The following is a 26,717-nucleotide window of genomic DNA, read 5'->3' on the forward strand; positions in this document are numbered from 1 at the left end:
GGTGCTAAGACAACATGCAATAGAGATCTCCTTAATCTGTTCAGATTGACAGAGTAAGGAAGCCACTACCACCACCACCACTGTTGCCATCATCATCACCACTACTACCACCACCACCACTATCACCACCACCACGACTATCACCACTATCACCACAATCACCCCTACCACCTCACATCACCATCATCACCACTATCACCACCATCACCACTATCACTACCATCACCACTACCACCAACCCCCATCACCACCATCACCACTATTGCCACCATCACCCCTACCACCCTCCATCACCACCACCACCCTCCATCACCACCATCACCACTGTCACCACCACTACCACTATCACTACCATCACCACTTACCACCACCATCACTATCACCACCACCACTGCCACCACCATACCATCACTACTGCCACTATCACCATCACACTACCACCACTACCATTATCCCACCACCACCACTGCCATCGCCACCAATGACCACTACCACCACCATCACCATGATCATCATCAACCACCACCACCATCATCACCACTACCACTACCACCATCATCACCACCACTATTACCACCACCACCACCACCAATCACCATCATCATCAACTGTTACCACGTCCACCACCATCTTCATCCATCACTACTACCACCATTACCACCAACTACCACTACCACCATCACCACCACCACCATCACTACCACTATCATCACTATCATTATCACCACTACACCACCATCACACCACAACCATCACCATTACCATTATCACCACTAGCACCATCACCACCACCACCATCCACTATCACCACCACCACCACGATTACCATTACCACCACGATTACCACCATCACCACTAACCACTGCTATCACCACGCACCACCACCACTGTCACTACAACCATCGCTATCACCATTATCACCATCATCATCATCATCACCATCACCATCACTACCACCACCACCATCATCCTCATGGCAAATACAGTTCTATTTTTTAAAATGGGAAGTATTACTTACTTAACCTGAGGGGTTGATGTTAATCCCAGGAAACATCCTGGAATATGATATTGAGCTTTTAGGACTAAAGTTATGATCTTTAGGAACCAACATGGGTTAAACTTCTAATTTATGTCAGACTAACAAAATTGCCTCTCTTTTATAATAACATTATTGGGCAGGCAGATCAGGGAAATACCAGTGATAAAGAGTGTCTGGACTTTATCAAGAATCTGATAAGATTCCTCTGATAGGCTCTTGAAAAAGATGAAGAAATATGGGCTGAATGACAGAATAAGAAGTTGAATAAATTTTCTGACAGAGTGCTTTTTAGTTATTGAATTAACATCTGTGTTTCAGGAGCATATAGTAGAATGCTGCAGAATCCTGTAATGTTTATCATTTTTATCCATGACTTAGTTGAAGGGGTCATGCTCATTAGAGTTGGGCATGAAGGGAAGCCAGCAACATTTGGGTCCAGGCAGCATCTGTACAAGCATGGAGGGGGGTGGGCGGGAGATACAGTTAGAGAGCAAGTTTAAAAGAGAGTTGTTTTTTTTTCCAGTTGATACTCAACACAACAGGTGTTAGTAGTAGACATTCTTAATTCATCTTTAAGATTTTTAACAGAAATATGGAATACGAATAAAGGAAGCGATGAACCCTACTTGGTGCTGATCAGCCCTCCCTTGAAATTTGTGCTTTATTCACTAAGAATAAAGAAATTAGAGAAAACTTGGGTAAGAGTGATAATGATAGTGAGGATGCTTGAGCCAATGGCCTATGAGGCAGGATGGAGCAGTGGAAAGGGCACTGGCCAGGGAGTTGGAGCCAGGTTAGGCCATTAATTGGCTATGAGATCCTAACAAAACTAGTATTTCTCTCTGGAGCTGATGACAGGCCTCCCTGTCATCATGAGGAGGGCTGTGCCTGGCTGGCCTGCTCTCCTAGGTTTTGGCCCTCTGCTCTGGCCACACTATGAGTGGGTTTCTTTCTCGCTACCTCACCCATCCAGGGACAAGGCCTCTTGAGCCCCCAGGCAAAATTTTACATTCTTGATGTGCCATTAGCATTCACAAATTATACCAATTATTTCCCTTGGGAAGCCTTCAAAAGTACCCTTTTCCTGACTTCTGGGAAGCCAAGATGATGGCAACTCGCATAGACATTACCACACTTGACATTTATCGAGTCAGTAAAGAAAAAGGCCTAAGTGAATATGCTTTGAAATCATAGGAGCCTGAGTTAAAACTCAGCCTCTTCTACCAGCTTTGAAACCACTTACTTAAACTTTCTGAGACTCAGTTTCCTTATCTGTGAAATAAAGTTAAAACCAGGCTCATAGTGATGTGAATATTAAGTGAGACGGTGTGTGTACAAAATACAGCACAGTATGGGCCAAAAAGTAGGTGCCTAATAAATAGTACAGCGAATGCTACTACTGCATTTATTACCACCATCCCTCCACTTTCTTTCTCCCCCCTTCTGCAATGATAGAAATGTTCTACATGTGCATTCTCCAATATGGTAGCCAGAAGCTGTTTTTGGCATTTCATTGCTAGAAATGCGACCGGTGGGACTGAGGAACTGAATTTTAAATTTTATTTAATTTTAATGAATTAAATGAAAATGGAAATAGTCCCACGTGGAAATAGACAGCACAGCTCCGGACACCTTTCAGATACATTTCTGAGATGGACCAGTTTGAGAAGGATAAAAATGCATCTACAGAGAAATGTACATAAAGCACCCAGGACAGTACTTGGACAATTCTCTTATTCGTTCGTCACATTTAATTGTCTACTGTGCATTGTCCACTGTGTCTGATTGTGCATACGTACTATCTCAGGTGCTGGGGTACAGTGCCAACTGTAGCTTCAGGGAGCTCACAGTAGAGCGGGGCCTACGCTGATAAGTGATTTCAACCGTGGTGAGGTAAGAGTATGCACAGATGCTACAGGTGCAGCTGAGAGAGGTCTCTAACCCAGATAAGCAGTTGTGCAGCACTTCCCAGAAGGATGTTTTAAGACCCGAGCAGAGTCTTGAATAAGTGGATCTCATGGTGGGGCCTCAAATGATACTTATTCCATTTACAATAACAGCTTATATTCCAGGGCTACTAAGCCCACTGCTGGTGGCAGAGGTGGCTATGAGGCAAACATGGCTCTAGGGAAAACTCACAGCTAGGGTCAATTTGTTTTCTTTGCAAATTTTCCCTTTGTGTCTTTTTGTATTGCCTGACTCAATTTCTCGTCTCTGGCCACATTTTCTTCACCCGAGGACATTCTTTTGATAATACGTATAACCTTACTTTTTATTGTTTTACTAGTAGTCACTAACCACAAGTGATTTTGGTGGGCAGGGGTGCTGATGAACTCTGTCACATATAAGGTGACACCAGCTCCCACTGTGGCTTGGTTGTGGAATTCTGATACTTGGTGTGAACAAACAGCTCTGCGAATAAGGTCAGTATGTGAAGAAGCAGTTGCTGATTGGTTGGGCTGGCCGAACTGCCTGTGGTAGCCGATGTGCGTTCATAGGAGTGGGGGCTGTTCTACTTACTTGAGTGGAGAAGTACGATGTTATGCCCATTTATACATTTTACACAATAGCTTGATTTGTTCAGAGTTAATATGTGACATCTAGCCAGAAAATTCTGCAACTGACACTTGCTCACATAAAAACAGGTACAGCTTTATATTGCATGGTTTCCTTAATCACACTTACGTATATAAAGCTGGATGCTATGTGTGATTCCTTCCCCCATGAGGCCAGGGGGATGCTCAAGGGGTCCGGCTTGGTCCTGTGAGGCCCTCATCTATTTGAGTCCCTGGAGGTCACCTGCTTTGACTGTGACAGAGTTGTCTCTGGTGGATAGAAGTGTAAATTGCGTAGCCTTTTCGAAAAGTGGCTTGTCGTATATATCAGGAGCCTTCAAACATTCATGCCCTTTGGCCCAGTAATTCTACTTCTGGGAATCCATCCAAGGGAAGTATTTGGAAATGTGTGCTCAAAGACTTTTCTCAGGGATGTTGTGCAGTTATTTGTAGCTGCTAAAGACAGGAAACAACTTCAATGACTAACTGTAACAGCAGGCAGCCATGAAAATGATGTTCATGAAGGAGTTTTGCTGCAATACTAATGAAGAAAAAATGCAGAGAAGCAATAGCTACAGAGGCTAAGCAACCACCTAGGAGTCAGACAGGCTGTGTTTGAATCCCAGCTCTGTCGCTTACCAGCTGTGTGCCACTTGCCAGCTGTGTGACTTGGACAAGTCACCCGAACTCAGTGGGGTTGGTAATGATATTTGCCTCAGAAGGACTTATGAGGATTAAGTGATACAGTGAATATAAAATACTTAACACCTGCAAAGTGCATTTATTAGGTACTCAATAAATGTTGGTTATGGATTGTAGATTTCAAGGCATAAAAATAGACGGAAAGGAAATATGCCAATATTATATTAACAGGGTGGAATTGGGGGTGGTGGAATTGTGGGCGGTTTGTTTGATTCTTTGCAAACTTTTCAACTTCCTAAATTTTCTGCATTCAACATGAATCGCTTTTATACAAAAAGAGTAAATCATAATGATGTAATACAATAAGATATATTTTTAAAAAGAGTTTTACCACAACAAAAGGGCACTTCCCTTCTCTCTTCCCCGTTCCCTTCCAGGAGAGGAGCTGGAGCAGCCTCCTCCGGGGATCAGCAGGAGAGGGAAGGGCCGCTGCTTTACGGCTTCTTCCCCTGGCAGAGCCCCGCACGTGCACAGATGGGAGTGCACGGTTGGCGGGATCCTCTGCCACCTGTTGAAGGTGCTGTGCGGCGCGAGTTGGAACGGATGTCCTGAGGAGTTTGTCCTATCTCTGAGAGTCTAGGTTCCAGGACGCTCTGATGTTATATCAACCCCATGTGTTGGTTGATCTGAATCAAACACTGACATAAAATTGTAAGGTGGGAAAGACTCATATACTTTCTCCTCACCCCCAGACTCCTCCTAGGAAAATGCCTGTAATAACTCCTCAGTGCTATACGTAAGCTTTAAGGGTGATTGGCAAAGAAAAGACAGACCAGGGGTACAACAAGGAAGTTAGCTTAGTTGCAGCCACTTTATTTAGTGAGTATAATTTATATTCAGAACCAGACTCTCGGGCAAATACGGCCCTTTTTAACGATAAATGGCGAAGTCCCTTCGCACGTTAGGACATATCCCTGGATGAGAGAGGCATAAAGCACAAAGGGTACGGAGGGGTGTAGGGGGGTGTATGTGTGCGCGCGCCCGCGTGTTTACATATGTGTGTACGTGACCAAACAGCGATGACATTTGCCTCCTACGATTTAATGTCCTTCATCGACAACGAGGGTGCCCTGTGCTCCAGCAAGTAACTCCGCCGGCAGTATTTTAAACAAAGAATCCCAGGCACCGAAATAACCAAATCGTTCCTCCAGTTCAAATCCGAGGGCCAGTTCCCGGCCCCGGGACCGCTGCCCTCATCAATGACTGCCCCTGGTCCACATCTCCAGACTCAAGTTGCGTTCCCCCCAGCCCGCGAAATGAAAAAACGATAAGCAGCCGTCCCAGGCCCTCCTCCGGACAGCGAGGTCATCGTATGCTAATAAAGCCGGGGGAGACAGCCTCGCCGCCCTGCCTGCGAGCGCGTCCGTGGCTTCGCAGCGCTCCCGCGCGCCACTGCGGCGCAGCCACAAATCCCTGCACGCTATTCTGACCCCCCCCTCCCCCCGCCCCGCGCCGGGGCAGGGTGAGCGAGAGGGCATGGGTGACGGGGGAGGGTCTTGCCCGCCACTCTAAGTTTTGCAGCTGGATCGCTTACGTTTGGGAGACGCCTCCTCTCTCCTGTCCCATGCCTTCCATTGCAGAGATGGCAGGGATGGGGACGGCGCATCGGAATCACCTGTAGGGCTTTTTCCGAACTCCACAGGCCCCCTCCCCAAATTCTAGTCCACTCGTCCAGAGGAAGAGACTCTCAGAATATGCAGGGTGAGGTGGATTGGTGGTGTTCCATAAACCCCACAGGTGATATTAGATGCGCGCCCCTCAAGACACAAACACGCACACTCACGGACACACATCTTGCGACTCTGAGATCAAACAGGTCAGCTTTATATTCTCTCCCCGACCCTCCTCTCCTTCCCTGGCTTGTATTTGTCAAGGTGGCCGCGTTCTCGTCAGCTTCCCTTTAAGCTCCTCTAGCCCAGGGGCTTTGTAGAGTGCCCGAAAGTCCTGGAGCCCCGCGGGACGGTCACAGGCTTTGGCGACCAGACGTTAAGAAAAGTGTCCCCCTCTCCTTGCCGCCCTTGTGCACCGGAGCGCGAACTGGATACAAGTCGCCAAGGTAAGTCTAGAAGGGGAGAAATCTGACCAGTTGCTTCAACAAACTGCCTGGAGCAAAGCTGCCTCCCGCCCGCACACCTTCGAGATTCGGAAGGTCCTCCCAATTGAAGAGGGAGCTGGTGCCCCACCCTGTGCCGCTCCCCGTGCCCTCGCCCTTCCAGGGGAGGATCTCCTCCTGCAGGGGCTTTGCGGCAGGTGGCACCGTCAGGGTGGGCGCAGTGGCCCCGGCTGCAGCTCCTTCCCCTAGCCACGGGACTAGTTCCCGCTCCGCCCTCCTTTCCCAAGTTGCTGCAGCCCGCACCCCCGAGCCCGAGACCCTCTTGGCTGCGCCGGCAGCTGTCTTACCTCACCAGGCAACACTTGGTTGCGCGGTTCCCGGAGCGCTCCTTCCTCGGGGCTTATTCCCTTACTTGGGAGGAAAGAGGAACCAAGAGACAGAAGGGGGACCGAAGCTGGCGTCTGGGCGTCTTCCCGCCCGCGCAGCCCTCTCAGGGAGGGGGATGGCAGCCCGAGTCGGCGCCGCGGAGCTCGGGCGGCCCGGTTGGGGTCCGACAGCCCTGGGGGCTTCCGCTTGCTCCGGAATCCGCGGCTCCAAAGCAGCCTGTGTCGGCTGCCCGCTACTACGGCACTGCGGCGCCCTGCCCGTAGCAGCTTGGTAAGTCTAGCTGCCACTCTCACCGCGGAGCCCTGCCCCCGGGCGCAGAGCCCGCCCCTGCCACACACCCGTGCGCGCGCATACACACGCGCCACACACGAACACGGGCGCGCGCACACGCACGCACACACATGGATGCGGATCGGCTCAGTGGGAACCCGTGCCCTTTGGTGCAACTTGACCACAGGCATCGTTCACTTTTAGGGCTTCAGTTTGGGAGGAGAAGTTAGAGGCTTAGGGTTTCAGAGAGGATGCAGCAGTGGTGGGCTCTGTAGGGCGCCAGAGGCCAGCTGACTCCGGGCACGGAGGAAAACTCTTTGACAAATAAAATACCCATGGGCATTTCCACATCTCAACCAGGCCTAGGCTCCCTTATCTCGACCTAATCAGAGAAAAAAATAAAAATAAAAAACCAACAAGTTGTCTCTGCTTCCCGGGAACTCAGTGTCTCTAGCATCGAAATCACGGTCCCTGCCCAGAGTCAGATTTCTGACAACTCTGACTCTGGTGGCAGGAAATTGGTGGCTGTTCAATCTGAAAAGATTTCCCCCTCCCCAGGTACGGTGGGGACCGTGGTAGCCTGCCAGAGCTGGACTCTGATCCCGTGGATCAGGTCTCAGGACTGAACGTTGTTAATTCCATCTCCTTTGCATTTAGGTGACCATGGACTGTTTTCCTGCACAGCAAACAGACCACTTCTTATTTTAAAAACGTAGATAAGCACGGAAAAGGGTCTCAGGGTGACGGGCAAGGAAGGGACGACAAGTAACATTGGACAAGGCACCATCACTTATTGCTGCTTCTCTTTCCATGACGTGCATGTCCACATGGGGTGGTGATGGTGACACTTTCTCAGGCATGTCACACCAGCAGGATGACTTCTGTCCATTTCACACCACATTTAGAGTTTGGACTCTCATCTGTAAAATATGTGGAGTTTACCAGTTTCCACAGCTGAGAATTCTTTTCCGCCAGCAGGCTGTGAAGGTCCCCAGGTCAGGACTGCAGCCAAGAAAAGCTTTCTGCAGATGCAGAGGCGCCAAGGGGCCCTGGGTGTCTGGGCATTTGGGGAAGAAGCCTCAGTCATGAATGTCAGACAGCCCTGAGGACACTGATGGTCAGTGTCCATGTTGGGCCATCTGCAGGCAGGCTGATGGGACAGAGAAGGAACTGAGGCTCAGAGATTTCTCCAAGGTTCCACATGGCAATGAATGCAGAGCCAGTACCAGGACCCCATGTTCACACTTCATGCTGCCATTCACCATCCATACTTCATTCTTTCAGCCTGGGTTGGTTCTTGAAGTTTCCTTCAGCTAGACTGAAATCATCCTGGTGAGGGTGCTCTCAAAGGTCTTCTTTTGTCTTCTCTTTTTCCCCTTTCACTCACTGACTCATTCATTTCACGAGTATCTACTATGTTCCTACTATGTCTTCAGGCACTTTCCCCTGACTTGAGTCCTGGGCCTTACTTGGGAAGAAAGAGGAACAAAGAGACAGAAAGGGCTTAGAACTGCCCCAGTCCGTGGTGGAGGGGAAGGCTGCTCACAGGCTTACTGGATATATTTTCACTGTGCTAAGTGCAAATCACATTCTCTATGGAGGAAAACACACTCACACACATGTCACAAGGAAAACGTTCTTGCTCTGTCTATTCCTGACTCCTTTGAAAGAAGCCGAAACTGAGGGAGAGCTTATATTTGTCTGGGCATCACGATGGGTTTGGGGATACATGCTTGCAGGTAGGGGTTGGGGTAACATTGGGTTCTTTTGCCTGTTAGAACAGGAAGGAAATAAGTTGGATGAGAGGAGTGGGAAGACATGCAGAAATAGAGTGTGGAGATTCCACTTGCCTGGGAGGCACTGAGGAAGAGTAACAAGAGAGAAACTCCCAGGACGGTGCTGCCAAGCAAGGATTTGGAGAACAGAGTGCTTGCCAAGACTGGCAAATAGTTTACTGTAGGGTGAGCTATGAAGGCCCTGCTCTCCACCCTTCCTATGAAATAAGTCATTTGTAAAGGTTATATTGTTCCCCAGTTTGTTTGTGAGTGGATTTCTTTGGAGACTCAGGGTGGTGCTGAGTTCAGCATCTGGGTTGATACAGGGTGAGTACAGAGAAGCCTGTGTGGACAGAAGGCTTAAAGACAGCTGGCCACTGGGTTACGTGCTCATAACAGGTAGGAAAAGGGTTGTGACAGAGGTCAAAGCAGTGTGGAGGGCAGGGAAGGCTGTGGTGGCAGGAATCACCAAGAAGAACAGTTGTGTTGATTGAGACATCATGGAGGAGGGGAGGATGGGGATGCGATTCAAAAGGGCAAGGGGGATCTGACACACACATCAGCAGGACAAGGGCACTTGAAGCTAAGGGGAAGAAGAAGCACAGAAGGATGACAACTCATGGTGAGTTCTGGGCCTTCCCAGTAGAAGGAATGCAGGTTGGGACCATATTATAGAGGGACCCCAAGTGCCCTGCCAGCAGTGTAGTCTTCAAGCTCAGAGTATTGAGGAGCCACTGAAAGCTGTGCATTTTTTATTGTTCTTGCTTGTTTTTGACAGAGAAGGGGCTGGGAAACAAGCTGGGGAGCCCCTGATACCAGCTTCCCCGCTTTAGGCCTTCCCCATCAGAATGGAGAGAGGAGAGGGCTGTGCGGAGAGCCATCTTGTTGCTGCCCTCATGAGCAGCCAGCGCCCAGTGGCGCAGGCAGCTCACCATGCAGGGCGCCCAGCTGAGGGCCTGATCTCCCACCCACGCTCCAGTAGCTCAGCTGTGCAGCCTGGTAGGGCCGTGTCTGCCTGGAGGAAGGGGCGCCTTTTCTCTAGTTTGCACAGAGACTTGGCGTGGGCTGACAGAGGCCCTGGCTGCTCAACTCTGTCTTTGAAAAGGCTGAAGCCACAATGAAACAAGTGAGGATTTATTGAGCATTTGCTGTATGTGCAAATGCAATGTAGGAAAGAGTCTTAAGTCAGGAGAAGCTGTGAGCCCGAGCATGTCTCTGTTCTTTGGTGACTCTCCAAGATGCACTATAGGGTACAGAGGAGGAAGCTTACTTCCTCCCATCAGAGCCTTTGCAATCCATGTGGGCTATAAAACAAACATTCAAAACAGTTAAGGAGCAATAAAAGACAATATAAAACCAAGTGCCAAACTGTACAGAGCAGATCCTCTGGGCTTGAACAGCCAAGGAAGATTCCAGGGAGGAGGAGGTCTGGAGTGTGTGCTGGCTCTAGGTTGGAGAGGAGAGCTGTGAGCAAGGGCTGGAGGCATGGAAACCAGAGGCTTCTGAGCATGGATTTGTAGCCCCCGTGGCCACTCTAATGCCTTTCCCAGCCATAGCCCAAGCACTCTGATGAATCACCCCTGTTTCTGAGAGACAGGGCATTTTTGGATGTTTAACTAGCTCAACACTTTACGTTCCCTGAAACTTCAAAGTTGGCAACTCACACTCACCATGTTGCTCCCAGAACACATCATCCAAGCTGGCAGCTGATGCCTGATCTCCACCACTGAGGCAGAGCCAGAGCTGAGTCAGGTACCTGTGTCTGGAAATGTCTAAGTCAGACTGTCTCTGACAAGCTGGATGAACAGCATGTGACCCTGTGTGCACAGCTGAGGTCATGGAGGTGGGGTCAATGATTGGGGACCAGGACACCTGGGTTCAAGTCCTTGCTGTAGGGGCTCAGTTTGCCTTTCTGGGTCTCAGTTTTCTCACCTACAGAACCAAAGGATTGCCCCAGATTTCCTCCAAGTTGCCTTCCACCTAATGTTTCATGATCAGTAGGATCTTTCTGTTTTATCAAACCAGTGCAGGATGGGAGCCGATAGTGGCCAAGTCCTGACCTTAACTTACCTCTTTGCTTTGACTGTGAAAGTTGTGCTTGAGAGAGACTGTGAGACCTTGGGATGTGGACAGAAGAACCAGGAGGCTGTGCTCCTGGTTGTAGTTTTACCACAAATAGCATTCGTGGATCCAGCCCTGGGAACATCGGCGGGTCAGCCCCCTCTGTTGGTCTCAGTTTTCTTATTGGTAAATTAAGGAGGCTGGAAACATTCTCTACAACACTTTCTGGCTCTGATACTCTATTAAGTACTGTCAACTGAACAACTTTTAAGTACTGCCCCCATCACCAGGGTAGGATCCTCCACAGGCAAGCTGGGAAAATTCCCACAATACCAACTGATAAGCTTAGAAAAAAAGCACAAAAGAGAAGCCTTGAGGTTAAGAGTAATAAACAGATCATTTAGATGGAATTGGAAGACCTGGCTCTGGGTCTCAAAGTCTCAATTTCCTCTTCTGTAAAATGGGGGTAGTAATACCTGCACCACTGGGTGGGGCAGTGATTCAGTGAAGAAGTGTATGTGAGAATGCTTTGTATATTTAGAAGCGCTATGCAAAAAATGTGTAGTATTAAAGATAGTCCACTCCCCTAAGACGGCCTGTTAAAAAACAGGCTCAATCATATCACTTACTAGTCTGCTGCCTAGGAAGCAACAATTTGGGTCAGTAGCTATCTCCACACTCCCATTCACACAGCCCTCTCTGTATCCTACTTGGGCTACTCCTCCAGCCCAGAGAGCTGCCTTTTTTCTCTCTCTCGCTCTTTCTCTAGTGCCACCTCTTAAACCTAGCCCCCTGAAGTAATTATTCTCTCTCCTATAGTCCCACTGAAATTTGTTTATAATTTATTCCAGTACTTACAACAGGCTGCCTTGTAATATGGTTTCTTGTATGTGCTCACACCCACTGCCCTGCCCCATTCCTGGCACAGCAATTGATCTTCCTTAGACTATATCTTAATCTCTTCCTATGGCCCATACAGTATTCTTCATAGCAGGGGATCAGTAATACTGGGTTGACTTTAAAGAAGTTAAACATCCCTGTTGGCCCTGAGATTCCTCCATTGAGAGAAGGTTTATTCCTACTTTTAAATCTTCTAAAGAGCTACCACTCACTGAGCACCTACCAGGCACTGTTTGGCCTTGTATGTTAACCCTCCCCAAGAGCCGAGTGGGGACAGCACCATCAGCCACACTTTACAGAGACGTTGATTGCTCAAGGTCTCCCAGCCAGTGAGTGGTGGAGCCGGTGTTAGAAACCAGAGGCCTCAGTGTGCACCATCTCCACTTCCTCTCAGACAGCTTCTCCCAGACTGAGCTTGCCTGAATTTTCCTTCTACGGCACTTGTGAGTAAATTGAACTATATCATATAAAACTGGGTTTATTGCTGCCTGGCTGTGTTTTTTGATGTTTTTCTCTTAATTCTCCAAGTGGTTGTTGAGCAATAAAATAATAGACATAAATAACCATTTATTAAGCACTTATGTACTTAGCACTTCACTCACACACGTTAATTCTACAAAGATGTTATTAATTTCATTCCATGGAGAGTTTAATTGGGGCAGCTATTGGCGGGGGAGTCCTGGATAGGGGTACTGCTCAAGGCAGAGACTATTGTCCAGCTGGTACAAAAGTTTTTGGTATTTTAATCACCAGCCTACCAGCTCAATTTTGGCCTTCAATGTTTATTGAATGAGTGATGGAGTTTCTTTCATCTGTCTGACCTCCGCTCTTACCCCTACCCATACCCGTCCTGTGGAGTGGGAGGTAATCACTTGCCCCCTTCTCCCACCACTGAAAGGACACTGGAGGAGAAGAGGAGCGGCATGGAGCTGTACCAAACAGACAGAGAAAGCCCTGGGAGATGAGATTTCAGCCCACTGAAGTGGTGTGGCTTCCTCTCTGGCTGGCTTTTCTCTAGGTGTGGTCCTCAAACTGCCTGCGTCAGACTCTCTTGAATGCTCGTTAAAATGAGCATTCCTGGGCTCTACCTGAGACCCACCGGATCTGCCTCTCCGGGGGCAGAGGCCAGATAGCTGCATTTTAAACAAGTCCCATGGGTGACTCACTGGGACCCGGTGGTCTGAGCACTACAGCCTGTGCTAAGTGTCTGTCAGGGATCTCTTTTAACTGCAACTATTCCAAACAAAACTGTCTTTTTTCTCAAGTATCAGCATCCATAATCAATAAAAAGAAACCATTTAAAATTTTATTTTATTGCTTCCCAGTATTGCACCTTGTCCAAAGGCTGCTGTGTAGTTTGACACATTCCGTATGTCTATTTTACGATGCTTAAAAGAAATAGTTGTCTTCACAGTATAGCTTTATTGCTTCCTATTATTTTCCTTTGCAAACGTCTTGAGTTAGAGCTACATTGTCAGTTACTTTTCATAACATGGTTCTACTAGAAAGGGTATTCTGAATTTAAACGACAATTTCATAAATAGAATTTCAGAACACATGTTCCTAAGAACTGTCTGTATTTTAAAGTTTTTGTAGTTATTCGTCTCTGAGAAAAAATTTTTTACAATTGGCCCTAGAAGGATGTGGACTGGGGGACTCTGAGTTTTCCCAAGTTGACTTCGGACAGAGCTCTGGCTAGCTTCTTGGTCTTTGTAGCTGACTTAATTGGCAAATTATTTCTAGGTGTTCCTGGGAGTTTTGCCAATTTGGTACATATAAGTTAAAGGTGTAAATGGATACTTTTCTTATCATTTGTGAATTTGTTTACTGAACAAATGCTTCTTGGGTGCTTCACTGTACCAGGTGCTGCACCAGGCACTGGGGATTCAGACAGGAGTCTGGCTCTCTGCCCCCATGGCCTCAGGGACTGGTAGGTGGAGCAAAAATTACAGACCATAGGGTGGGAGTTGGTGGTGAGAAGGGTGCTGTGGGGTTAAGGTATAAAGGGGAGTGAGTCAAACATTCATTTATCAAATGTTCTTCATGTGTCTACTTTTTCCAGGGGTTTGGAAATGAAGATGGGACCTGTGTTTACTGGTAGGACTAGTGTGAGGACAAATGATGACACCATGGCCCGCAAGTGATATGAGAGAGAGAGTGAGGCGCAGAGGATCCAGCTGGGGTCGGGGGGGAGGGGGGGGAGTGAGGCTAGAAGGAGACTTCTCAGAAGCAGGTGATGATGTCTTACCTGCGTCTGAAAGGCTAGTCAGGGTCTTCCATCTGCCCTTCTGTGACATATGGGACCTATTGACAACTGCAGGCAGTGGTGGTCCCAGGGCCCTGCCCAGTGTTGTACTGGAGACAATGGTGTGCATCTCTCCCAATTCTGCTGTTCAGTGACATCATGTCGATAGTTTGAAATCAGCCACAGTGGGAGTATTTACACCACTGCAATTTGCCAATGCTATAAATCCAGGCACTCTGGTGCCACTCCCCCAAGAGCTGGTGGTCAAATATTTACTAACACATCATTGGTCCTACCATCCCATCCCCTACCTCATGCATGGTAGAAACTAACATAGGGATGAGGAAGAGATACAACAGCTTTTGGTTATGACGTATGAATGGTCTGCCTACCTTCCTACCCCTACCTCTCCAGGTTCCTGGGTAAACACTTCCTGGGGACCCTCACAGTGACCCCTGCCCTTCACCGGGTCCCTCAACAGCAGCCCTACTGTGTCTCTAGGAGTGATGGGTGTGCCACTGTGTTGAGAACCAGTGAGCTGGTTTCTGACGGTGGGTCTCCTAAGGGTAATGAGGGCAAGAAGGTAGAGACAAGCTGCCCATGCAGCTCTTCTCAAACGTTTCCCCCGGAAACCTCACTGTCACTGGAGTATAAACTTGTGTCTTCCTCCTCAGGTATTGAGGTAAAGGTTGAAGCACATTACTGTAAGCTTTAGATTTCTTTACTGCCTCATCTTGGATCAGTAAAATTTGTAGAAATTTGGACTTCAACTCCATGATATTTTCATGGTTGTTTAACATAGAAATAAATAGCAGAAATAATGCTGTTTATCATCTTGCTTTTGAGCAGTGAATGGAGATGGAGAAGAGTCCTTAGATTGAGTTCCAAAAGCTGAATTGCTGTATAATCACGAAGCATCATTGGGCTACTTTGTTCCAGATGACCGTCTGCTTCTTGTATTTGAAAGGATTAAACTCAAAACATAAATATATTTGGACATTTTCTTCCTCGGCCTGGGTCTTGGTGTTACCTCATCTCTGCAGTGTCAAAATAAGGGAAGACTAGGAACTCAGCCAGTTTGCTATCAATCCACAAAGTCAGAGTCAGCTTATTTTGTTGGATTCTGGATGCTGTTTTTCTGTTCTCTTCTGCTGACAATTACATTTAATAGACATTTAGGAAATTGATTTATATCATTTAGCCCTATGCAGTTTTATATTTAATTTCTAATCTTCTCCGGAATCTCAAAGATATTGAGAAGAAAGAAAAGGCATGCCATGTGCCCGCTGTGTGCCAGGCACGCTCTCATGGGTCATGTCATTCATTCCCACAGTGGCCCTTCAAGGGAGAGACAAGGACCCTGGAGCCCAGGGGAGTTAGGTGATTTGCCTGAGGTCACATAGCTGGGGTGGCAGTGGCAGGACACAGGTGCAGTGCAGTTCTCTCAGACACCAAGACGCAGGCTCTTTCCACCTCATTGCTTCTCCTCCTCATCACCAGGCATCCTCAAACTCCAGGGAAGCTTAGGCCAAATGCTTTCTTTCCACAAACCAAGGGGGCCTCATGAACTCCTTGAGTGACGATGTGTCCAGGGGATGTCCAGCAGTCAGTGTCCTCCTGGGCTGTGGGCATTTGGCCAGAGAGTGTCCCTAAGGTCTGGGTCTCCACAGGGGTGCAGGATTGTTTCTGTGGTTGGGAAGCAGAGAGAACCACCCCCAGGACAGCTGGAAGGAGGCAATCACAGCAGAAACCACTGCTGAAATTAACCCATCCCCTTCTCTGCACTGGTCACCTTGCTGGGCCAGTTCTCACCCTAACCCTATAAGGAAGGTAATATTTCAAACATTTCACAGATGAAGAAACTGAGCCTCAGAGAACTTCCATGACTTGGCCAATGTCACATAGACAGGCTTGTACCTGGGGGTTGAACCCAAGACTGTGGAGCTCTAAAACCTGTGCTGTTTCCATTATGCCAAGCCACCTTCTGAAAGCAACTTTGAGGTCCATTTTCTCTTTCTCTCCCATTATAGACCCTTTTGGAATTCTTTGTGTATTAGTTGTTTGTCATCTTTTGTCCTTTTTATTGTCCCTGCTTATCACTTATCCTTAAGCTTATCCCTGAAATTCTCCCCACCATTATGAATTTTCCTTCCTAAGTAGTAACAATCACCTGGAGTTATCTATGACCTCTTTCTGCAGGAGCACAAGTCTGTTCTCTCCTGTTGAAGCTGCTGCCCTTCCCCTCCCATACCTGGAACCAGCAGAGAAAAGATATATTCACAAAGAGCATACCTGGAGGGTGAGGGTAAAATGAGAAATGGCAGATTTTTGTGTTCTGCACAGTGAGTGAGATTTCTTGGTAGAAAACTTAGAAGCATTTCTAGACCCAGCCATGGCTGCTGCAGCTTCCAAAAGGGCGTCCCAGGAAAACCTTCAGACTGGAGGGATAAGCAGATTGGTCTTACCTAGTTTGGCTGTCCATGTTTCTAGAAATAGGGCCCGGGGAGGTGACCTCTTCAGATAGGGTCTATCTAATTGTATACCCCCATCAGATTAGATTCTATGCCATCGAATGGAATGTTTGAAGTATCACCTCTGACTCAACATGCCCAAAGCTCAAGTCGTCGCCTAATGTCCCACAAATTTGCTTCTCCGCTTGTGCTCCTTTCCAGAGAGATTGGCTCTCATTCTCTGCCAAGCTACCTAAACCGGAAGCCTCCGGATCGGTGGGACTTCCCCTCTCTAGTGCTCCCCTCCATCTTCAGTCCCTCTGCAACCAATTTGTTTTGCTTCCTTGCTGATTTCCAAATCTGCTGGAAGAGAGGCACATTCCTCATTACTCTACTTCCTGCCTTCATTTAGACTCCCATCATCTCTTCTGGGTTGATTGTCCTGGTCATTCTCTCTACCAACAGTCTAGTGTCATTCCAATCCATACCTTCTACCTTGCAGCCTGAGTGAGCTTCCCAAAATGCAGATCTGTTCATAATGCTCTCCTGTGATTTTATCTTTTCACAATGTCCCAATGTTTTCAATATAAAATCATAAACTCCTTTGCCCAACCTATAAGACCTTTGGTGACTTGGGCCTTGCTTACCTTTTTCTGACTCGTTTCTTACGTCTGCCCACTCCTGTCTACACTCCAGACATTCTGAACCACTGCATTTTGAGTTTTAAGCAGGTACTTGTCCTTGTAACTCCCCTAAAAATACATATTTTTATGCCCTCTTTCAGGTGAAGACTCTGAGCCTCGAATCACACAGCTGATAAGTGGCAAAATCTGACTTTAAAGACTAGTCCTGCTGTTTCTGAAGATCAGGGTCTTTCCAACAAAAAAAAGGGGGAGCCTAGCATACTTTGTGGAGTCCTCCAGGCCTGCAATGAGGGAGAGAGGTGAGACTGAACCACTTCTACTCAGAAAGTCCTGACATCATCTTTCTTTAGCCCTGTCCCTTTTCTCTGACCCACATGATTTTGCAGATGTGAGGGGTGACTGAGCCCCAAGATTAATAATCACTGAAAATTTCACTGTGGCCAAGGGAAGGCACACCATTCATCATGTGAACTGTGCTCAGATCCCATTGCTTGAGTTTAATCAGACTAATGAACCAGCTGGCTTCCTTTCTAAAGTGATTTCTGCTATTTCCATTACTGAATAACAGCACAGCAGGATTTGAAAGAAAGGGAGAAGAAAATTCAGCTGGGGAGAAAGGACATCATCCAACTTAGCCAGTTGAAGGGTTGGCTGTACTGGGGGAGGTGGGCAAAGTGTCCAGCCCAGGCCTATAGCCTCCAGGCAAATGTTCCCAAGGAAGGGAGGAAGTTTTTTAAAGTGTAGATGAAGATAGCTCCAAGTGGCTTAGAGGCCAGTTTTCAGAGGCGAGCAGCCAGGATGGTCAAAGAACTTGAACCCAATAATGCATTCCTTCACCTAACATTTATTGATGCCACTGTGTGCCATGGTCTATTCTTAAAGCCCAAAGATGCAAGAATGAACCCAACATGGGCTCTGACTCAAAAAATTAAGAGCAATTGTTTTCAAATATTTTTTAACTATAGAATCCTTTATTCAAACTAAGCCTTACAGATGAGCTCAATATTAAAATAAAGGCAAAGCTTCATGTGGCTCTGATGAGACTCCTCTGAACCCTAGAACTACACACAGTGCAGTGGACCACTCTGTGGAGCAGGAATAATTCAGAGGCAGGCAACCAAAGAGCTGTCCACAAACATTTGATGGAGGGTCCTGGGGAAGAGGGATCTGGCCTATCCATTGTGGTCCCATGTTATTCAAGACTCTACTAAGAAATAGCAGAAAACCAACGCAAACCTCTGAGTCACCAAACGGCGAAAGAACAGAGAAATGGATGGACCTCATGAACAACTGGAACCAGGGACTGGATGCCAGCAGATCCTGGTCTCTCTCATCTCCTCCTCTTTCTTTTCCGTCACTCTCCCTCCCTCTCTCGCTCTGATTCTACCTTCACCCCCGCAAAGGAGCCCCCACCCACAGGCCTTGCTTCAGTGAGTGGCCATGAACATGTGAGTGGCCATGAACTGTGTCATGAGGCAGCCCACACTGACACCCCTGATTGGCCCATCTTGGTCACCTGATATAAGAGCAGTCAACCAATCTGGAGGCTAGCCAGGTGCTATAACTTGGGTTTACCTTAAAAAGATGAGCTGGGACAAACGAATTATTTATCTCTGAAAACCTGAACCAAGAGACACAGAGAAAAGTTGCCAGTTAGCTGTAGGGAAGATGGACAAAAACTTATGTTGATTTGGGGTCTGGGATGGCCATTGTGGATTGGATGACCATACATCTCAGTTTGCGTTGGGGCGTTCCAGTTTATCCCAGTGTGATTATGACTGGGGCCCCCTTTCACTCTCATAAGTTTCTGATTTGGATGAAAAAATGTTCAATCACCCTAATTATGGACCATAATAGGATGTGGAGTGGGAGAAGGGAAGGGAGGGGAGAGAAGAATAGGGTCAGTCCTTGGAGAGCCATGTAGGTTAGGCTTAAGTGTTTTGATTTTAGGCTGAAGACAATGGGGATTTTAAACATGGACGTACAAGATCAGATTTTGCTTTTAAGAAGATCACTCTGATAAAGTGTGGACAGCAGATGAGAGACGGGCTGAAGAGCTGAAGGAGATCAGCTGGGAGGCTGCCTGAAAAATCCAGGCAAGAGATAGGGTAGCCTGAATTAAACCAAGTGACTGGAGAGAGGAGGAAAGCAGATATGTTCAAGGACTATGCAGGAGGAATATTTGAAAGGATTTTGGAGACTGAGTAAATTTGGAGGATAAGGAAGAGAAAGATGTTAAGGGTGAACAATGATGCCTTTCACCAGGAAAGTGTTGCTGGTTCCAGGAAGATGGGGAGAGTAGCTTTGAGCACGTTGGTTTTAAAGGCCAGCAAAGTGGCAACTGAGTGGTTAGGGCTTGATTAGGTGGAGCAGGCTAGGCTGGAGATGCTGAATGGGGAGTGGTTGCTGGGGAAGTAGCTTCAGTCAAGGGAGTCGGAAGATCACACAGAGAAGACTGGTAGATTGAGGAGAAGGAGGCGGGAGAGAGGGTCAGTGAGGGGATACTCAGAGCTGCTTGTGCTTCTGTGTCTTCCACTCTGCCTTGCATTCTGGTTATATTTCTTCTTGTCGTTCACCACCACTGACTGTAATCTGTCTGAGGCCTGGCACCTTTATAAACATTGAATCATCTACCTCAGTGCCTTTGTGCAGCAGAGTGTTGGTATACATTTGGTACTAAATGATGGAAAATTTTTAAAGGCCCCTGAGATTGCCCATCAGGAGATCATTGATGACCTTAGGAGAGGGTTTCCCTGTGGTGTGTTGGGGCAGATGCCAGACTGTGATGGCACATGGAATAAGGGATGAAGGAGAAACAAACCAGTAACTCAAGCTACGATTTGGTCTGCCTTGCTTTCCACTAGCCCATCTTCTCGCTCTTCACTTCGAAGGCAGTGTTATTTTTCATTATTCTTGAAAGAAGGGCTTGAGATACTTAGTCATTTAGGAGGGGGCAAGTGCAAACAGAGGAAGTCAGAATGTCTGCTTTTCCCCTTTAAATCTAATGCCCCTAGAAAAACAACAGTAGTGGGAAGCGCTGTACCGTGTTTGAATCCCAGCTTTTGGGAAGGGTGCCATTTGGATAGCTCAGAATAGTGGGAAGAGCTCTGAAATTGGAAATGAGATCAGATTGCAAATTGAGGCCAGTCTAGCTCTGTTATTACTTACCTAATAGTTTTGTAAACTTTGTAAAGTTTCAACATCTCTGAATCTTGATTTACTCATCAGAAAAATGGGAATAATAATGACTATCTTTCAGTTTGCATAGCTAATCCATGGGTGATGGAAACTGAAGCTCACAGGGGTTTTACGTGATATTCCCAAGTCACTTGGCTAGTAAGTGATGGAGCCGGGATTCCAACCCAGGGCTCCTCAATTTTGATGCTTTCGTACTTTGTAGGGCACTCTGCTGCCTGACACATGGATGACTCACAGATGCCCTCAACTCTTCTTTGGATTGAAGCAATGCATAAATAACTAGATAAATGCCTAGAGGAAGAATATTCAAAGTTCCCTTCCCTACCCCTACTTTCCTTGAGACCTTAGGAAACACCTCCATTATTGCTGAAGTTTCTCATCTGTAAACAGGTGGGACATTATATGACCTACTGTACAGGCTAATTGTGAGAGTTAGACTAGTTAATGTCAGCAAAGGTACCCAGCAGAGTGTTCATATAGTAGGTGCTAATTAAATGGTAACTAAAACGGGTTCTAACTTTGAGGTTTGGGGTTAACTATCCCAACAAGCTTTGCTGATAATGACACTGATTATTGTAGTGGTGAAGATAGTCGTAATAAGAGCAGCGTCACTTAACATTTGTGGAACACTGGGAAATATTCAAGTGCCAGAAAATAACCTTCATTTGAATAATCTCATTTAAATTCACAACAACCCTTTAACCAGATTAAGATAAAGGCACAAAGAAAGAGGATAAGCCGCTTGCCCAAAGCCATCTAGCCCGTATGTGGTAGAAGAGAGATCAAATACAGGCCTCGGGGTATTAATGAAGTGCCAACCTCCAGTGGATGCCAACACATGGACCCCGAGGTTTGGTTGGAATTTATTCCCACAAAGACTCTTGTGAGCTGAAAAGGAAATAAGAAGGCACCTTCCAGGAAGCACCATGACTGCTCAAGAGACAGACCCAATGGGTTCCCAGGCTCTGATTCTGAGAGCTGACCTTGGGCTTTTGAGGACAGTGCTAGCAGCTGGGACAGAGGTGAGGTCATTGTCACCAAGTCGTTGTCTCTCAATAGCTCTCCAGCCCCAGTCTGCACTTCTATGGCCCCCTGGCCACCCAGTCCCCAGCCAGAGGTCCCTCCAGCCTTGCTGAGGCCAATGGAATGGAGAGAGAGAGACATGAACTAAAGGATGATGAGAGACTCACACAGTCAGAAGGGAGAGAAATGGAGCAAGGAAACCTGCTGAGGGAGCTGGCAGGGAGGCCACCAGCCTGCTCATCTGTATGCTCCGGGGGTGAGGGCCGCAGCGGAAGGCACTGTCTGGGCAGAGTCGTTTGGATGTGGGCCGTGAATCAATCAAACCTCATGGGTACAAGTTCTGGGCTTCTGGGGGCCTTGATCCTATTCTCTGCTTGTCCTTCTCCTCTGTCCCAATAGCGGGACTGGCGGGTGTGCGTGTGTGGTGCATTCTCATAGTAAAGAAGCAGAAAAGATGGAAGCCCCAGGGTCCATCCCCATCAGGACAGCATCCTCTCACTTTCTCCCTGTAGCTGCTCTGAAGTCCTCTCCCCCAGATTGTTGGCAAAGCTGCAGAGCTTCTGATTCAGTGACATTTTACAGGATCACTATGTTCTTTCTTCAGAGCCATTTGAGACAGAACTGGGAACAGGAAGCCCACTGTCTCAGAGGACTGGATCAAGAATGGTGCTCCCCAAGCAACTGAAGGCTCGGGGTCTCAAAGCAAGGGCAGGGTTGGGGGGGGTGGACGACAATGACAGGGGACAGAGGGAAGGAACCAACACCGCTTGTGCTCCAGGAGTGGCATCAGGTATTGTCACATATTGTCTTTTCTTTTAATCCCCTCAGTAATACTAGGAAGTGGGTAAAATTGCCCTCACTTACAGGGAGAGGAAATTGAAGCTGAGAGATAGGAGTGACTCACCTAAGGTCATTTAGTGAGTAAGAGGCCTAAACGATCTCTAACACCAGTCCTTTCTAATTCTCTGTGATGACTCTTCCTTCGTGTCATGCAGCCCCTAAGCTTTGCTGTAAGCCAGAGTTCCTGGGACACATCATGGATTTATAAGGCAATGCTGAATGGTGTGAGCTTGGAAGGGATTACATGTGCACAGTGGGTCGTTGTGTCTTGTCTGTTTCTACACACTCTACGTGTAGGTTCCGTCAGAAATTCTCATGGAAAGACAAATGAATATCAGACTGAATTGGCTGCCTCCATGCATATGGGCATGGACGGGTGTATACAAATAATCAGACACACACACACACACACACACCCCTACCAAAGAATCTTGGAGCTGGAAGAGAATTCGTAGGTCGTTTACTCCAAATTCCTAGTTCATGGGTTAAAGTTGCAGTAGCTAAACTAAACAGTTTTCAAGTCTGTGCTTGTAGATTTATAGACTATAAGAACTTTTACAAATGGAGGAATTGTTGTAAGAAATAGTACAAGTGACATGTGACCCCAAAAATGTGCAGGCTCACACTGTACCCAGATTTTGCAGTGGTAGTGGTCATGATGGAGGTGGTGTGGTGTTGGTAATAGTGGTGGCAGTGATGGTAGTTGTGATGGAGGTGGACGAGATGATGATGACAATCGTAGTAAAGGAGGTGGGAGCATATGGTATCAATGGAGGTGGTGGTAGTGACACTGGTGGTGATAGAGGAGGTGGAGGGGTGGTAATGGTGGCAGTGGATGTGGTAGCAGTAAGGCTGGTGGTTGGAGCAATGTTGGCAAAGGAGGTGGTAGTGGCTAATGATGGTGGAGGTGGTGGTAATGGTGTTTGGAGATGAAGGTGTTGGTGGAGGAGGAGGAGTGAAGGTGATAGGGTGGTGGTAGTGGTAGCGATAGTGGCTAGAGATGGAGGCGGAGGTGATACTGGAGGAGGAGGCAGGGATAAAGCCAGAAGTCGTGGTGGTAGTGGTCTTGGAATGGTGTTTTGCCCTCTAATGTTTAGGGTAAGTTGAACTCTCTAATGTATGAGGAGCCAGTGCACAGAGGGAAAGCTCTGGGACCAGTATTGGTAGAGGGGAAATTCCTTTCCAGAACACTAAACAACCACCCAGATTGTCTCAGGATAGCTCACTGCTATGAGGAGAATGAGAAGTCCATAGCTCTCTCCTGGCCTGTCCAGCCCAGGTTGCTGCTTGGCTCTGGTAGCCATCCTGGCTGGAATCCTGCTGGACACAGCCAATGTCCCCCATTCCCAGGTGCCCCAACGACATGATCCTGAGACCTGGCAAAATTTTCAAAGCTTCTGTAGAAAGGGTTATGATGGAAACATAGTCAGGTCCACACACTCTAACATGTTTCCTCCGATAGGTACATACACACCATACACACACACACACACACACACACACACACACACACACACTCACATAGTTTCTGGAGAAGCTCATCCTATTTGTCTTTAAAAGCTAGTATACATAGAACAGAGTCTGTGCTTAACATGCCACATGCCTACCTCCACTATCCTGACCTGGGCTGGTTACATAGTGCTGGCAGCTTTGCCACTGACTTGGTCGCCTAGACACCACGAGTGAAGAAAATCATTATGTTGTTTGCTGCTCAGAAGTGAGAGCATGCCAGATGAAGAGTCACAAAAGGTGGCCTTGGCAGCAGCTATCAATGGTCCCCCAGTCAACACAAGCCCTGCTTTCTGCTCAGTTTAGCAGCCCTCTCACTTCACAGGAGTGATATGTGGGATACTTGATAGAGGAAACCCCTATTCTGTATTGTCTATGTTAACTAGTACGACTTACTGGCTTCCTTTGGCGAGTAGCTGTTTTCAAGGCTGGTTTAGTGCAGCCTTGACCCATAATGACTCCTACCATTCATTATGCTCCACAGAACCCTTTCCCAACAAAAGCATGTGCAGTTCATACTTCATGCAGTCTTCCACCCATCACCTTGCATGGTCTGGCACTACCATCTAAGTCACAGATCCACTAAAGTGTCTACCTATGATATGATTCCTTATTTCTTTGCATGGGGTGAGCCATATTCTCTAGGGCAAGAAGGTGGAAGAGCATGCGAATATCATTTCTTCTTGGGGCCTGGTTCTTGGGAGGTGCTTAGAAAATAAGCTTTCAGTGGTGCTGTTGAGGGCTGGGGGTTACGGATGTGGAAGTTCTTCAGTTTTTTCAAGGCCACATTAACTGCAGTGCAGGGAAAGAGTCAACTCAAAGCTTCAACAGCCTCCAGGAAGCAGAGTGCCCAACTCAGCCTTGCCAGACCACAAACACAGCTTCCTAGGACCACAGGCTATGAAGACGGCCACCAGGCAAAGTCTCAGCCTGGACAGGTTTGCATAAGACAATAGCACATGTTGGTACCTGGCAGTTCTCCAGAGACCCAACTTCAAAAGTTTCTTCTCTAACCTGGTTGCCTCCACGAGGACAGCTATATCCCCTTGAAACTCTGGAAAGTGACTCAAGGATTAGCCATAAACAACAAGTCATCTGTGGGCACAAGACTTGGGCACTGTGTGCACATGGCAACAATGTCCCTGTCACCTGGCCTGGCTTCCAGCCTAGATATAAAGAGAGGCCCCCAAATTCTAGTCAACCACAGAAGCAGAGGCCAGTCTTAGGAAAATTGCCACTTTCCATGATAAAATAATACCCAGACTTTCTGCAGCAGATACTGTTGGTTGCTAGCTGAACTTCCCAACTGATGCCTGATTTTATTCTGACACCTACCCATTACCAGCTGTGGTATTTGTTACCACTGGCATCTGTTACTTGTCCAGGTGTGAGAATGTAGAAAGTGTTTCATTCAGACCAAGGAATTATAGTCAATGCTTGAGGAACCATCATATTTCTTGACATGCACAAGACTCATGTAGCCCTGATCACCATTAGCAGCCATCTTAAAACCACAAGGGAAACCAGTTTGTGTAGAAGCTGATACTGAGGCAGCTGAGTGGAATGGCAGAAAGCACCTGTGATTTTGGTGCCATCACTGATGCCTGGATGGCATCATGCCTGGAGCCTGCTCTACCGCCAGTCTCCAGTTATGTCAGATATACATTTCCTTATTGTTTAAGTCAATTTCATTCAACATGCCCTGTTTCTTGCAGCCAAAAGGATCCTAAGTGATATTTTCTGCAAGGCTGGCCTGGGAGGAAGACTCTCCATGTAGAGAGAGGCAGAAAAAACAACAGCCCAACTCTTGTTTCCAAAGATTCACCTTCCCTTGTGACTTCAGAGGGGCTACTGCTCTTTAGGGCCATACCACAATCTTCCTCTTAAAAGCTCCTCTGGAGAGCAGAGGGCAGGCTAGGGTTTTTAAACAATTCTTCATATGATGTTCAGAGGTAGTAGCAGGAAAATATGCATACAGACTAGTTTGCAACTAGATAATCTCATTCTCAAGATAATGCTGGGTCTTCAGATTGTGGCTTTGGCTTTCATTCAGTCTTCATATGTTGGGCTCCATCTAGTACCTGATGCCTAGTCTGGGAGTGAGGGAAAGACCCCAAGAGGAAGAGCGAACCTCTGTCCCACCTTGTCAGTTTCCCATATCAGGTCCTGCCCCTTCTTATAGAAATTGACTCAGGAAAGGCCACATCTCCCAACTCTAAGAACAGCTCCTACTTAAGGCCACAATAGATACAAGGAATACTGTTGAATCATGGATGAGAAGGAAACTCCATCCCAGTACAGTGCAACGATGAGAGCACCAAGACAAGAGCCAGAAATAGACCATAAGGAGAACAAGAGGATTATTTCTTTAAAGATATGCAAAGAGTCATGCCTTTCTACCTAGCGTGGACCCCCAAATCAGCTAGGCCCATGCCTCTACAGCCCCTGCTGAACACAACATGAAAGAGACATCATAGCACATACCCGTCATTCCATGTTGGCAGGGGAGCACGGCGACAGCAGAAGACTAGGGCCTGTTGCCTAGGTTTGACCCCATTTCTATCACTTGCTTGTTGTGTGAACTTAAGCAAGCCACTTAGTCCTTTGAGCCTCAGTTTCTTTTCGTGCAAGCCTACCACATGGAATGATGATTAAAAAGATAAACTATATCACTGTGCCTGGCACATGAGTAGTTTCCCAATACACGGAGATTAGTTTTAGTTATTGCTAACTGTTCAGCCAGTTACCTACTTCCTCCTGTGACCTGTCTGCTTCAGAGACTCCCAACTATGTCTTTTGCAGCTCATTCTTCTTTTGGGCCTCCAAGTCACCCTCAGATTGGGCACACAACTCATTCTTTCTTGAGTGACAACATTGGTGGTGCTCCATCCTGACAATGTCCCACAGACATTCTTGGAGAATAGCTTCTGGCACTTCTAGGCCCCAGGACCCTTCTTGTCAAGATGTGACTCTCTGGGCTGTACTCCTATCCATCCCACCTAGACAGGACCGACCTTGAAGCCTTTGAAAGAGTCTGATTGTAACCAGAGAAGACTGTCTCCAGGG

The 26,717-nt window shown here is 47.3% G+C and overlaps 1 protein-coding gene across 7 annotated transcripts in view; it reads right to left on the reverse strand.

Moving 5' to 3' along the window:
- Positions 1 to 26,717, reverse strand: part of DGKG (diacylglycerol kinase gamma) — a 236,133-nt gene that overhangs the window by 193,666 nt on the left and 15,750 nt on the right. For 3 of the 7 annotated variants that reach the window (XM_070582490.1, XM_070582491.1, XM_070582488.1), the window contains exon 1: positions 6,697 to 7,045. The exons of 1 other annotated variant lie outside the window; for it this stretch is intronic. The gene's annotated coding sequence lies outside the window, so the exon portion shown is untranslated. Of the gene's footprint in view, positions 1 to 6,696; positions 7,083 to 26,717 lie in introns of those variants that run through there. 3 more of the 7 variants (XM_070582487.1, XM_070582485.1, XM_070582489.1) reach the window with 3 other exon arrangements.

This window comes from Equus przewalskii, chromosome 18, assembly GCF_037783145.1.
Source record: "Equus przewalskii isolate Varuska chromosome 18, EquPr2, whole genome shotgun sequence".
Classification (NCBI taxonomy): Eukaryota; Metazoa; Chordata; class Mammalia; order Perissodactyla; family Equidae; genus Equus; species Equus przewalskii.